This window comes from Corvus hawaiiensis, chromosome 5, assembly GCF_020740725.1.
Source record: "Corvus hawaiiensis isolate bCorHaw1 chromosome 5, bCorHaw1.pri.cur, whole genome shotgun sequence".
NCBI classification, from domain to species: domain Eukaryota; kingdom Metazoa; phylum Chordata; class Aves; order Passeriformes; family Corvidae; genus Corvus; species Corvus hawaiiensis.
The window spans coordinates 27,606,384-27,617,447 of record NC_063217.1 but is presented as its reverse complement, the minus strand read 5'-3'; the positions used below and the strand labels follow the sequence as shown (position 1 = coordinate 27,617,447).

At 43.4% G+C, this 11,064-nt stretch overlaps 1 long non-coding RNA gene across 5 annotated transcripts in view; it reads left to right on the top strand.

Moving 5' to 3' along the window:
• LOC125325640 overlaps positions 1-10,713 on the top strand; it is a 37,154-nt gene extending 26,441 nt beyond the window's left edge. For 4 of the 5 annotated variants that reach the window (XR_007203459.1, XR_007203460.1, XR_007203461.1 and 1 more), the window contains one exon: positions 3,510-8,516. This is a non-coding gene — a long non-coding RNA (uncharacterized LOC125325640). Of the gene's footprint in view, positions 1-3,509; positions 8,517-10,066 lie in introns of those variants that run through there. The other variant, XR_007203457.1, reaches the window with a different exon arrangement.
• Positions 10,714-11,064: the final 351 nt, after the last annotated feature.

Sequence of the window (11,064 nt, the reverse complement as noted above, 5' to 3'; positions counted from 1 at the left end):
CCAAAACACACACACAGCCCTAAGCACATGTGCACAGTGGTGGGTACACTCAGAAACTCACAGATGGTGGTTTTAGTTTATCTGGCTAGTGGGTCTTCCTGAATTGTTACAATCATTAAAATGGCTTCTTGGCAAATGCAAAAAATTCAAGTCTGATCCAGAGTCTGACCTGCCCTCTCACCCCACCACAATCGTAAGTAAAACAGAAAGAAAGAGTGACAGTATTTTATAGTGTAAAACTTAAAATATTTTTGAAAGACAGTGAAAGGGACAAAAATGCGCTTTAATGTTTTGGCTTGTTACTTTCATCCGCTTGCTGTTTACTTTCAGCATTTAGCACAAAGCACAACACTGTGATGCTATGCTATAATATTCAAGAACCATCTAGACACAACCCTGTGCAATGTGTTCTAGGATGCCCCTCCTTGAGCAGTGAGGTTGGACAAGATGATCCAATGAAATTCTTTTCAACCTTGCCCATTCTGTGATTCTGTGAAAGGAGACAAAAAGTAGAGCTTGGCATCACCTGTGTATGAAGCTGTTGGAACCAGAACAGAAAGACCTATTATCATGTAGTCGTAGATATGATAAGAAAACAATGGTGTATCATTACAGGAATTGTAACTAGATTGTAACTAGACAGCAAGTAATTCCCAAGGAATATGTAATTCAAGGACTTTCAGGGTATGTACAACGCTATGTGAAGATCTGTTGCAGTGGGGATCCTGCAACACGCATATATCAAACCAGGAGTCCTGTGGAAAGGAAATATATATGGACAGACAGATTCTTGATAGCTGTTTCAGAGATGTTTATTTCCCCAGCCGCATGGCCGGAGCTCTGCTGAGGAACTGTTCCAGTCACGGGACCAAGGGTCCTTCTGCCCGCGCAGGGAACACAAACCAACCAATGGGAACGAGGCTGAGCAGGGGCAGGGAAGCCCCGTGTCTGTGCCCTCAGGGCCCCTCTCCCAGGGCTACACGGCAGGGGAGGGACCCCAACACCTCACCGGTTTTATTTTAATAAAAGGAGAATGAAAACAACTGGATAAACATAACAAGAACAGTTTCAAGACAAAACAAGCCACCCTCCTGAGTCTTTAAATGTCCAAACAGATTCTGTGGAACATCTTAGGGCTGACAGAATGGAGACAGAACTCTCTGAGCATGCTTTGTGGGGAAACTGAGGCAGGAGAGGGTTTAACTTCTTCCCTCCCCCTTTTCATCCCCCACTCGGCATTGGAAAGGGATTTTTGGGGAAACAATTGGCAAAAGCATGGTTTTGTGAGGGAAACCATGGATGAAAAAACAGATTGGGAATACACTGGGGGTAATAGGACATAGGGTAAAAGGGAAAGGTGGGATTAGGAAAGGGAGACTGTAGGGAGGGCTTACAATGGAGATATTGTCTAACATGACTACGATTTTTTGCATATATACTGCCTTTTACAGGAACACCATCAGGCCCAGTGACCTGCGATGCTTGTAACCCTTTTCTCCCTAGTACAATATTAAATTCCACCACCTCTCCATCTCCCAAGCTTGGGATCCATTTTTCAGGGTTATTCTTTTTAATAGCAGTTCTATGCACGAATATGTCTTGCTGGTTGTCACACCTTGTTATAAAACCATAATTTTGCTTAACATTATACCATTTTACTATCCCTAAGATCTTAGTTACTATGATCTTTTCCTTTTTCCGAGTGGCTGCTGTTTTCTGTCTCGCTGCGTCTTTGCTCTCTCCTTCGGTCGCTCCCGTGTTGGAATTCTCGGGGCTACTCGTGCCTGCGCGCTCTTCCCGGGGTCGCGTTCGGGGCTGCGCGGGCCGGGCCGGGCCGCGCCGCTCAGTTCTCCGTGCGTCGCCTCCTCTGGTCGCAGCTTCGCTGCCGATGCCGGGCGCTGCACCCACGTCTCGGCCGGGCCCCCGAGCGATGACCCCCCCGCGCCCGGCTCCAGCGCGCGTCTCGGCTGGGCACGGCTCCGCTCCACCGCCGCCAGCCGCCAGCCGCTGCCCGCGCGCCGCCCCTCTCGGCCAGGCATTCCCGGGGCTCGCTCCACCACGCGCTGTGCGGGGCCGTGCGGGCACCGCCGGGTCCCGCTGCTCCCGCCGCGCCTCGCTCCGCCACCGACACTGCGGCTCGCGTGGCTCCGCCCACGCGCGGGAACTGCCTCGCTGCTGCTCGGAGAGCGCTCGGCGCACGTGGCCTGGGCCGCACGGTCCCTGCGCCAGGCTTCCCTTCACCAGGACACAGCTGACATTGCTCAACAGTCTCGGTAACTAAATAATATTCACAAAAATATTCTTCCATTGGCATATATTTTGACTCCAGTATTAACTGTGTCCAAACGGTTTTCCAAAAGCCCTTGGTAAGAATTAAATCCCAAGAAACATAGAAAAAGTTCTTAAACAACCATGCCAGGAAGTGTTTCAGTTCTTTTTGAGCTTGAATCAAGCTAAAATTCACAAATCGTTGTTCAAGAATCATTTTAAGTTTAAGATAAATGTCCATATGCGGCTCTGAGAGCCAAGAGTCTTCCCACGGTTCCTCCATAGTTCAGATATGGAATAGCAAAGCAAAACCAAGAAGAGGAATCCAAAGTTTCCAGGGTTTACTCACACAAATCAGTCGCTTAGGGATCGGGGATGTTCTGCTCTCAAGTCTCCACCATTATGTTGCAGTGGGGATCCTGCAACATGCATATATCAAACCAGGAGTCCCGTGGAAAGGAAATATATATGGACAGACAGATTCTTGCTAGATGTTTCAAAGATCCCAAAGCCCTTTTTCCCTGTGTTCAAATTAAGACAGTTGCTTTGCACTTTACAGTTAATTGCAAATCAGCATCAGTTATCAAAAGTGTGTCAGTTTTCTCTACATCAGAAATGCATTATGCCAGGTAAAGGTCGTTTACATTAGAGACAGGAGTGCAAAACAGCGTGTGTGTTGCTGGCTATGTTGTCTGAGATAACCCACTTTGCTGTCTGAGTAGTTACTTGTGTGTGGCACATTTTGATACTTGAGCAGAAGTTGTATTAGAACCACAGCCAAGAAAAAGAAGTTAAAATAACTGCAGGATGCTTATGAACATAACGCTGACTTTTCAGGTAAGCTTGTGTGAGGAAAAGACCACACACAGAGAGCAGCCCTTGAAGAATAACAGGTTTCCTTTCTTCTCCTGCTATAAAAGAAACAAAGGCTATGTCCTCAGATACTTCTCAGCTAAGCCAGTTATTAGTAGTATGGGCTCTCACTTGGATCACTGCAACCCTCTGACACTTAGTAGACTGTTTTCTTGATGATATTTGTGCTTTGCTCATAGGTTTAACTGCTAGAGCTGCAGATAAATGTTGATCTGAGTCAAATCTATCCCAAACTGTGGCCATTTTCCCTGATGCACAGGCTGATAAAGGGAAACATAAGATGCTTCTAAGAGAGACAAAATCTAGTCTGTTTTTTTTCCTCAACAGCTCCCTCCAGTAATTTTGCTAAAATTCTTACTTTGACCTAGGTGCAAAAAGAGTGGTGGACCTTGTCTAAAGGCAGAACATACTGCCTGGAAAACCTGAGCCAAGATGTCCGTATTTTACACAGAGCCTGTGGCCAAGGCCAGGGAGCTAGAGAAAACTAGAAAGGGCCTGAAATCACTGTGATCATTGCTCCCTTTTTCCAAGTTTAAAAAAAAAGAAAAAAGAAAGGAAATTTTGGCAAAAATCATCAGATATGGCTGTTTGACCTCTACGAGGCTGGATGGAGAATTTCACCCAGTAACAGCAGTGCATTCTCTGCAGCAAGTTGCAAGCCTCCTATATGAGCTGAAGTCTTTGCTTACAAAACACCATCAAGATCAGCTGAAGCACATCAGCCAAAATCCAACATCTCCTGTAAAAGTAAATTTATGTTTCTCTCTGGATGACCCTGAGCAAATGTGTTTTAAAGAAGAGACAGCTTTGTAACAGCAGTATTGTATTCCTACCTTCCCTAAACATAAACTTCCTTCCAGCAAGAAGTTGGTACTGCAATAACAGCGATGCTTCTGCTTCCTCTCCTGCTGTCTCAGAACTCAGGCACACATTTTCTTGAACCATCATCCTTGTGCATTTGCACATGATTATACACGATTGTACTCAGCTCTTTTGGAAAGTGCAGATTTCCATGCAGACTTGAGGAAAGACAGACAAAATTCAAATATAGAAGGGGAAGTTGAGAAGAAATAACCAGGAATATTTCCCGGTTCAAGCACTGTTTTCTTCCTAGCATTATCTCAGTTTTTCAAAGTAGTTGCATATGAACAAAAGCATCCATATCCCAGCTGGCCAGTATCTGCAGTTATTGTGCATTATTAAACATTTATAGAGGAGCAGCTTCCAAGAAGACTGAGTTGAACACAGGAGGAGCATTTTCATCTAGGGTTACCTCAGAGTCCAGATGTCATTCAGCTTGACCCGTGTCTTGGAAGCTAACTGTGGCTGCAGTATTTATAATTCACAGAAGAACAGCATAACTTAGTCTTGACTGACTTTTTAAAAGTATTACAAGGGTTTTACGTGCATGCTGCCACCTTACACTAGTTAGTGAAAGCCAAAGCTTCAAAAAGCCTAAACCCACCTCATTCCTCAGCTGAGAGGCCAAGACTAGGTTGTTCAATACTCACCCCAATCCATTTTTCAGAGGTATCCTGTTCCCGTCTTCATCTAAAGCCCAGAGACTTAGCTCTGGATAGGGTTTGAAGCATATGTGGATGGAGGGGTGGTGGTTACAGCCAAAGTAAGAGCTATCAGTGTAATCTGTGTAACAATTGTTGCCCCTACCCCTCACTGCTATGCAAATACTCTCAGTTTTTAACTGCTGTGTGTTCCTGAGAAGCTGCCAACAAAGTTTAGCTGTCTCTTGATAAGCTCCTGAATTCTATAATAAAACAGCAAGAGCAAAATGTACTCTGGAAGATGGCCTAATGCAAAACTATGGCATCGAATTTAAATCATACGGTTACTGCCTTTTTGGAACATTTCCCCAATTTAATGTGCATGTCAGCTGGGATAAAAATATTGAGCAACAAGCTTTGAACTATTTTGGTGCTCTGTTAAAGTGTTTGAACAATACTGCCACGCCAATTTATCTACATTTTATAATAATCGGTGATTTGGAACAAATAATAGTGTAAACACAGCATGTTGGAACCAAACAAATTCTTTTCAAGATATTCTAAATGAAAACATATTTAAGACTATTGTTATTAATTTTAGTACAATCACCATGGAAACCATATAAAACTCACTTAAAATACTCATTCTTTCTTAAATGCATTGTGTTGCCTAAATGATACATGAATTGAACATAATTGGTTTGGTATTTCAGTGGTCAGTCACAGAACAGCATGTCCTTTGGAACATGCTATGACTGAGTTAATTGCTGGATTTAGTGTATGTGAGATGTAAGTTTATACCAGCTTTGTTTTGAAAAGAGAATGGAGCAAAACTTTTAAAACACTAATAGATATTCTAGGTTACATATACCTCAATTCACTGCAAAGTTTAAAAATTCCAGCAGAGAAAAACCTAGTAAGATTCAAACCTATAGCAAACTCAGCTAAAATAAATGCAGTTGCACTCAAAAATAATGGTTTCACTAGCTTCAGGGCTAAGACATATTTTCAAGGATGTTGTTAGAGGTGTAACCACATTCACAGATCTCAGCGTATATGATGACCCCTTCCCAGGTTCCCGAGCACAGCATTTATGTGCTTACTGGAACCTGTCATATAAACTCTTTCCCAATATACTCCTTGGGAGAGGAGTGGTAAGGAACAGATACTATGGATGCACAACTCAGTCAGACTGTTCTTAGACCTGCCAGATTCCAGGTACAAGTGCTGTATCTTTTGTATGCACACTTGTGCACACCCAGAGGAGCCATTAATCATCCCTTAACATGGATTGCTGGGGTACACTCAGTAGCCTTATTCTTGCTCAGGTTCTGTGATCCTGTGGTCATTCTAGCTAAGCTGGAGGTTGGTTTGAACAAGGGCTACTAAGGCTGTCCATAGGCCTGATGCCAAGCTGCACATTTTCCTCATCCATAGCCCGGACATCTGTGACTCTGCATTTCACAGGCTTCTCACATCATCTAACAGTGGCCATAGGAGATGACCTGGGAACCCTCATTTTCTCTGCCAGCACCAGTCTGTGACTAGATCCACACCACAGGCTTCCAGAGCTCCCTCAGAGCTCATGCCCTCCAGCAGGTCCTGCAGGTGCCAATTCTTGCTTCTGGCTTCATCTCTCAGTTCAGTGAGAAGGAATGAGGCTGCAGCAAGGCAGAGAAATCCCAGTCATTATCAAGTGAGATATGACCTGAGGCCTGACTGTGTGACCACTGAAAAAGACCTGAAGCTGCGTGTGGGTGCCGCCACAGGCAGACTGCAGCAGTCAAGTGAAGAATCTCCATGTGAGCCTCATGACAGAGTTATACATCCATAAACGGAAGTGGCATCACGTGTAAGTAAGAGGTTCATTTCCACTATTTCTCTAACCATTACATGCCTGGTTTACTTCTCCTTAAGCCATGGAACAGCAGTGAGTTTCACAGTGCAGCTTTGCTTCTCCACAGCAGAAGCAAAGGCAGAATTTTCTAAAAACTGTCTTTGAGGTAAAAATTGCAATATCAGCCCAAGGGGAATGCATAGTGATAGAACACACAGAGTTGAAAACAAAATTTAAAAATACATATAAATGCATTACGGGTGACTTCATTTATTAAAATGCTTGAAATTTAAATTTGAATGCATAACCATCTGCCTCAAGGACAAGTTTGATATAAGCTCTTATTCCAATTTACATACATCTTACTTTGCAAAATGCCACCTGAAACTCATGCTAAGTAATGCACAGAGGAAGTAATGCATTTTTCTTCCAAGCATTTGATTTTCATTTTGATAAAAGACCTAAAGAAAGTACTTCAGGCAATCCTAGTCAACATATCACGTATTTCTAAGTTAATTGCTTTGAATCAGTTTCTCTCTAGGACAAGTAAAGGTCAAATTATGTAGTAGAATTACACTCTCTAGTGGTGAAATCCTGGCCCTCATGTCACTTTTTTCTGTAGCTCCATCTCATCCCCTCTTTGTTCTCCTTGCTCTTTCAGAAGATTAACAAATAATTCACCTCATACATGTTGTTACCAGGAGTTATTTTTATTGGCAAGGGCACAGCTACCAGCTCTTCTCAATCTAAAAATTAAAGGAGAAAAATTGAGATTTCAGCAAAGAAAAATTCAAGCGATATTTCTTCACCATATGCAATAGTTGAAATAGCTGAAGAAGATGAATAAACACCATCTTTGTGCATACACACATACATTTTATGAACAAATAGTTATTTATGAAGAAATATTTAATGCAAAATATTTCCCTTCTAGAGAAACAACCACACAGTTAACATGAATTGCCTCTGTTAAATGACCATCAAGGATGTTCTTTATACAGGCAAACTGTAGTCCTAGTACATTCTTTGATCACAAGAAAAAGCTTCAAATTACTCTTGTAATTATCATTTATGGTCTTATCCACCAAGCACTGAAAAAAAAATAATAAAAATTCTGAAGGTATGTTTATCCCAGGAACTGGAAACCTGCATGCTAAGGACAGATACAGCTTGAAATCAAGCTTCGGGTTATTTGCTGTTCTGTGTTGCGTGTGCATCATTACAGCACTCAGAGTAACTTCAGGGATGTGGTGAAGTATAGCCCCACAGGAGGAGGCTGGAAAATCTATTCAGTCCCTAAAAGGAAAAGATGCCTTAAACTTTGTCTATTCACATACCTGAAATGTGCATGTTCATGTCATGCTTTTGTCCTTGCTGAAAATACATGTAGCCATATTTTGAGCCAAGTGCAGCAGAGGATCCCAACCTCTGCTAACCTGTTGGATGTGAGAACACCTTCCTTGCCAGTAACCTTCCTCCTCAGAACGTAATTTAATTTACAGAGACCAGTTTCAGGAAATACCCAGCCAAAAATCCTACAGTTTTATTTGTGACCTGTCTGCTTTTGCATCACTCTGCCTCCTGCAGAGCATTTAATCTCTTTGCCTTGCAGACAGATGCAGATCACTCTCTGTGCTCACCTTTGCAAAAAAAATATTTTCTTCTCCCGTTTTAGTATCTCCACCATGTCCTCCCTGTACTCAAGAGTTTGGCCAGAGAAGAACAGACACATGAAGAAAAATATTTGCCATGCACTGTATTTGGGCAAGAGTAATCAGACCACCCAGTTCCATTATATGATTTTGTAGCAGATTTCTTGCCTGGGCAACCCCTGAAATTACAAATAATTGCATTTCTCAGGCCTCGGTTGTAAATCTACATTAGCAAACAACTTTGCCCAGTAGGAGTGTATTCGAAGAGGGAAGTAGCTGGAGCTATCACAGACACATAGAATCATACAATATGTTGAGTTGGAAAGGACCCATCAGGATCATCAAGTCCAACTTCTGCCCCTAGGCAAGACTCCCCAAGAGTCACACCATGTGCCTGACAGTGTTGTCCAAATGCTTCTTGAACTCTGTCAGGTTGGTGCTGTGACCACTGCCCTGGGGAGCCTCTTCCAGTGCTCAGCCACCCTCTGGGTGAAAAACCTTTTCCTGACATCCAACCTAAACCTACCGTGACACAGCTTCATGCTGTTCCCTCCAGTCCTGTCACCGGTCACTGTTACAATCCAGTCTAAACATAGAAGAGCAAAGAAAACTTGAGTCTCTATGGATAACATGGATCGAACCCAGAAAGGTTTGAAATACATCCCAAAACTTGTTTAAAAACGAACAAGGTTAGATGTTGGTGCCAAAAAAATTAGGTTTGTTTTTTTTTTTAATTTAATTTAATAATAAAAGAGGTAAAGAGGGAAGGGAAGGGAAGGGAAGGGAAGGGAAGGGAAGGGAAGGGAAGGGAAGGGAAGGGAAGGGAAGGGAAGGGAAGGGAAGGGAAGGGAAGGGAAGGGAAGGGAAGGGAAGGGAAGGGAAGGGAAGGGAAGGGAAGGGAAGGGAAGGGAAGGGAAGGGAAGGGAAGGGAAGGGAAGGGAAGGGAAGGGAAGGGAAGGGAAGGGAAGGGAAGGGAAGGGAAGGGAAGGGAAGGGAAGGGAAGGGAAGGGAAGGGAAGGGAAGGGAAGGGAAGGGAAGGGAAGGGAAGGGAAGGGAAGGGAAGGGAAGGGAAGGGAAGGGAAGGGAAGGGAAGGGAAGGGAAGGATGGGGGGTTGGTTTGGTACACATCACAGCAAGGGAAGGAGTGGGACATACAGTTTAGGCTCATGACAGGGTCAAGTTACTCTACGATGCAGACAGAGCTCTCTTTTGACCAGGGCATTTCCTTTTTCCAGTTTTAAACAACTGAAAGAACAAAATGGGGAAATGACAACACAGAAGATATGCATAATGAGCATTCCTAAATGAGAAACTAGACCTATTGGTACATGCAGTTTTCTGTACATATGGCCAGGTGAACTTTAATGTAATGAAGTACAGTAGGCTGTGAGGCCAGAGTGGGGATTTTGCAGTTTAGACATTTGAGATTGTCTGTACATGATCAAATGACCACTCTCTTCTCTTGTGAGGTATTACAAAGCAGCATACAGAAAGGTCTGTTCCCACTTTTTATGTGTAATTGAAAACCTGACCCCAGAATATGAGGCCAGAGTATCACAATCTCATCTTTTTTCGATATGGCCCAGTTCTGTAGTACATTTGGGTCAAGTTCCAAATTTCAATGTTAGATTCCATTTCCTTTACAGGATAAACCAAAATCCAGGCTAAAGTAAACAATTCTGGTGGCAGAGGGGAGGGAAACTATGAATTAATATCTTAATGTTGTAACTGTGATTAAAGCCAAGCCTTTATTGTTCAAGACTGTGAAGTGCAGAGTAATAAATCCTTGCTGTGAAACCCATCATTTTATTGTCATGAAATCAATACATTTGCTCTCATTTTACTTCTGACCCTGCCACTTAACCCCTTCATGCGTCTTTCCTGGTGTTTTATTTTATTTCGTGAGGTAACATTCTTCTCATTTTCAATTTCAGATGCCTCAAGGGGAAAACATTCATGTCTCCTCCTGGAAGACTATGGGCATAATTGTTGTTTTTGATGGATTGCAGCAGGATCAAGAAATTTCCACATTTTGCTTTTGCTTCTTGAGGGAAATAAATGAGGCCTTGCTAGTGTTGCATTTGAAAACAAGAGGAAGATTTGTCATGTCAAGTGCAGCTTAAATACAGAACACACCCTTTGAACCAACTTGTCCTAAGCCACCTACTCTGTAACCATTACAAAGTGTTCATTTACAGCACTGTTTGTGCGTAAGGGTGTACTTGGGGTGGAATGACTGGATAACAAGGAGACCATGTGCTGCTCTAACTATGTCAACAGTGCTTTTCTTACCAGTTTTTGAAATCTGCTGCCAGCACTATCTTTCACTGTCCTAAAATACTGGAAACGTTACAGATGTTCCCATGTCCACTTACTTCATCACTAGTGGGATGCAAAAAGAGCATACCATGGAGTGGTCAATCTCTCTTGTTCAAAATGCAGCCGCTCTTTTTACCCCTGCTACTTGCATGATGAAAGGGTAGGCTAAGATAAGATTAGGAAGAATATCTCTATTGTGAGGGTGGTGAAGCACTGGGACAGGTTGCACAGAGAAGTTGTGGATGCCCCATCCCTGGAAACACTCAAGGGGCTTTGAGCAACCTGGTCTAGTGAAAGGTGTCCCTGCCTGTGGCAGGGGGGTTGGAATTAGGTGATCTTCAAGGTCCCTTCCAATCCAACCATTCTATGATTCTGTGATAACCCAGTTTAGACTCTTGCGCAGATCTCTTCTCTGAGTGCTGTCGTGCAAACCTTGAGGTCAGTGCCAGCCCCCACGGCACACCCCAAGGTGTGGCACATCCCTCCCACCATTGCCCTGCCAGCTCCCCAGGGGCAGATGGCAGCAGGGCAGTGGATGCAGGCTTTGCTCAGAAAGCCTGAATTACAGCACTCAGGCCACTGTTTCAGACACTGAACATTGTCCCAGTTCTAA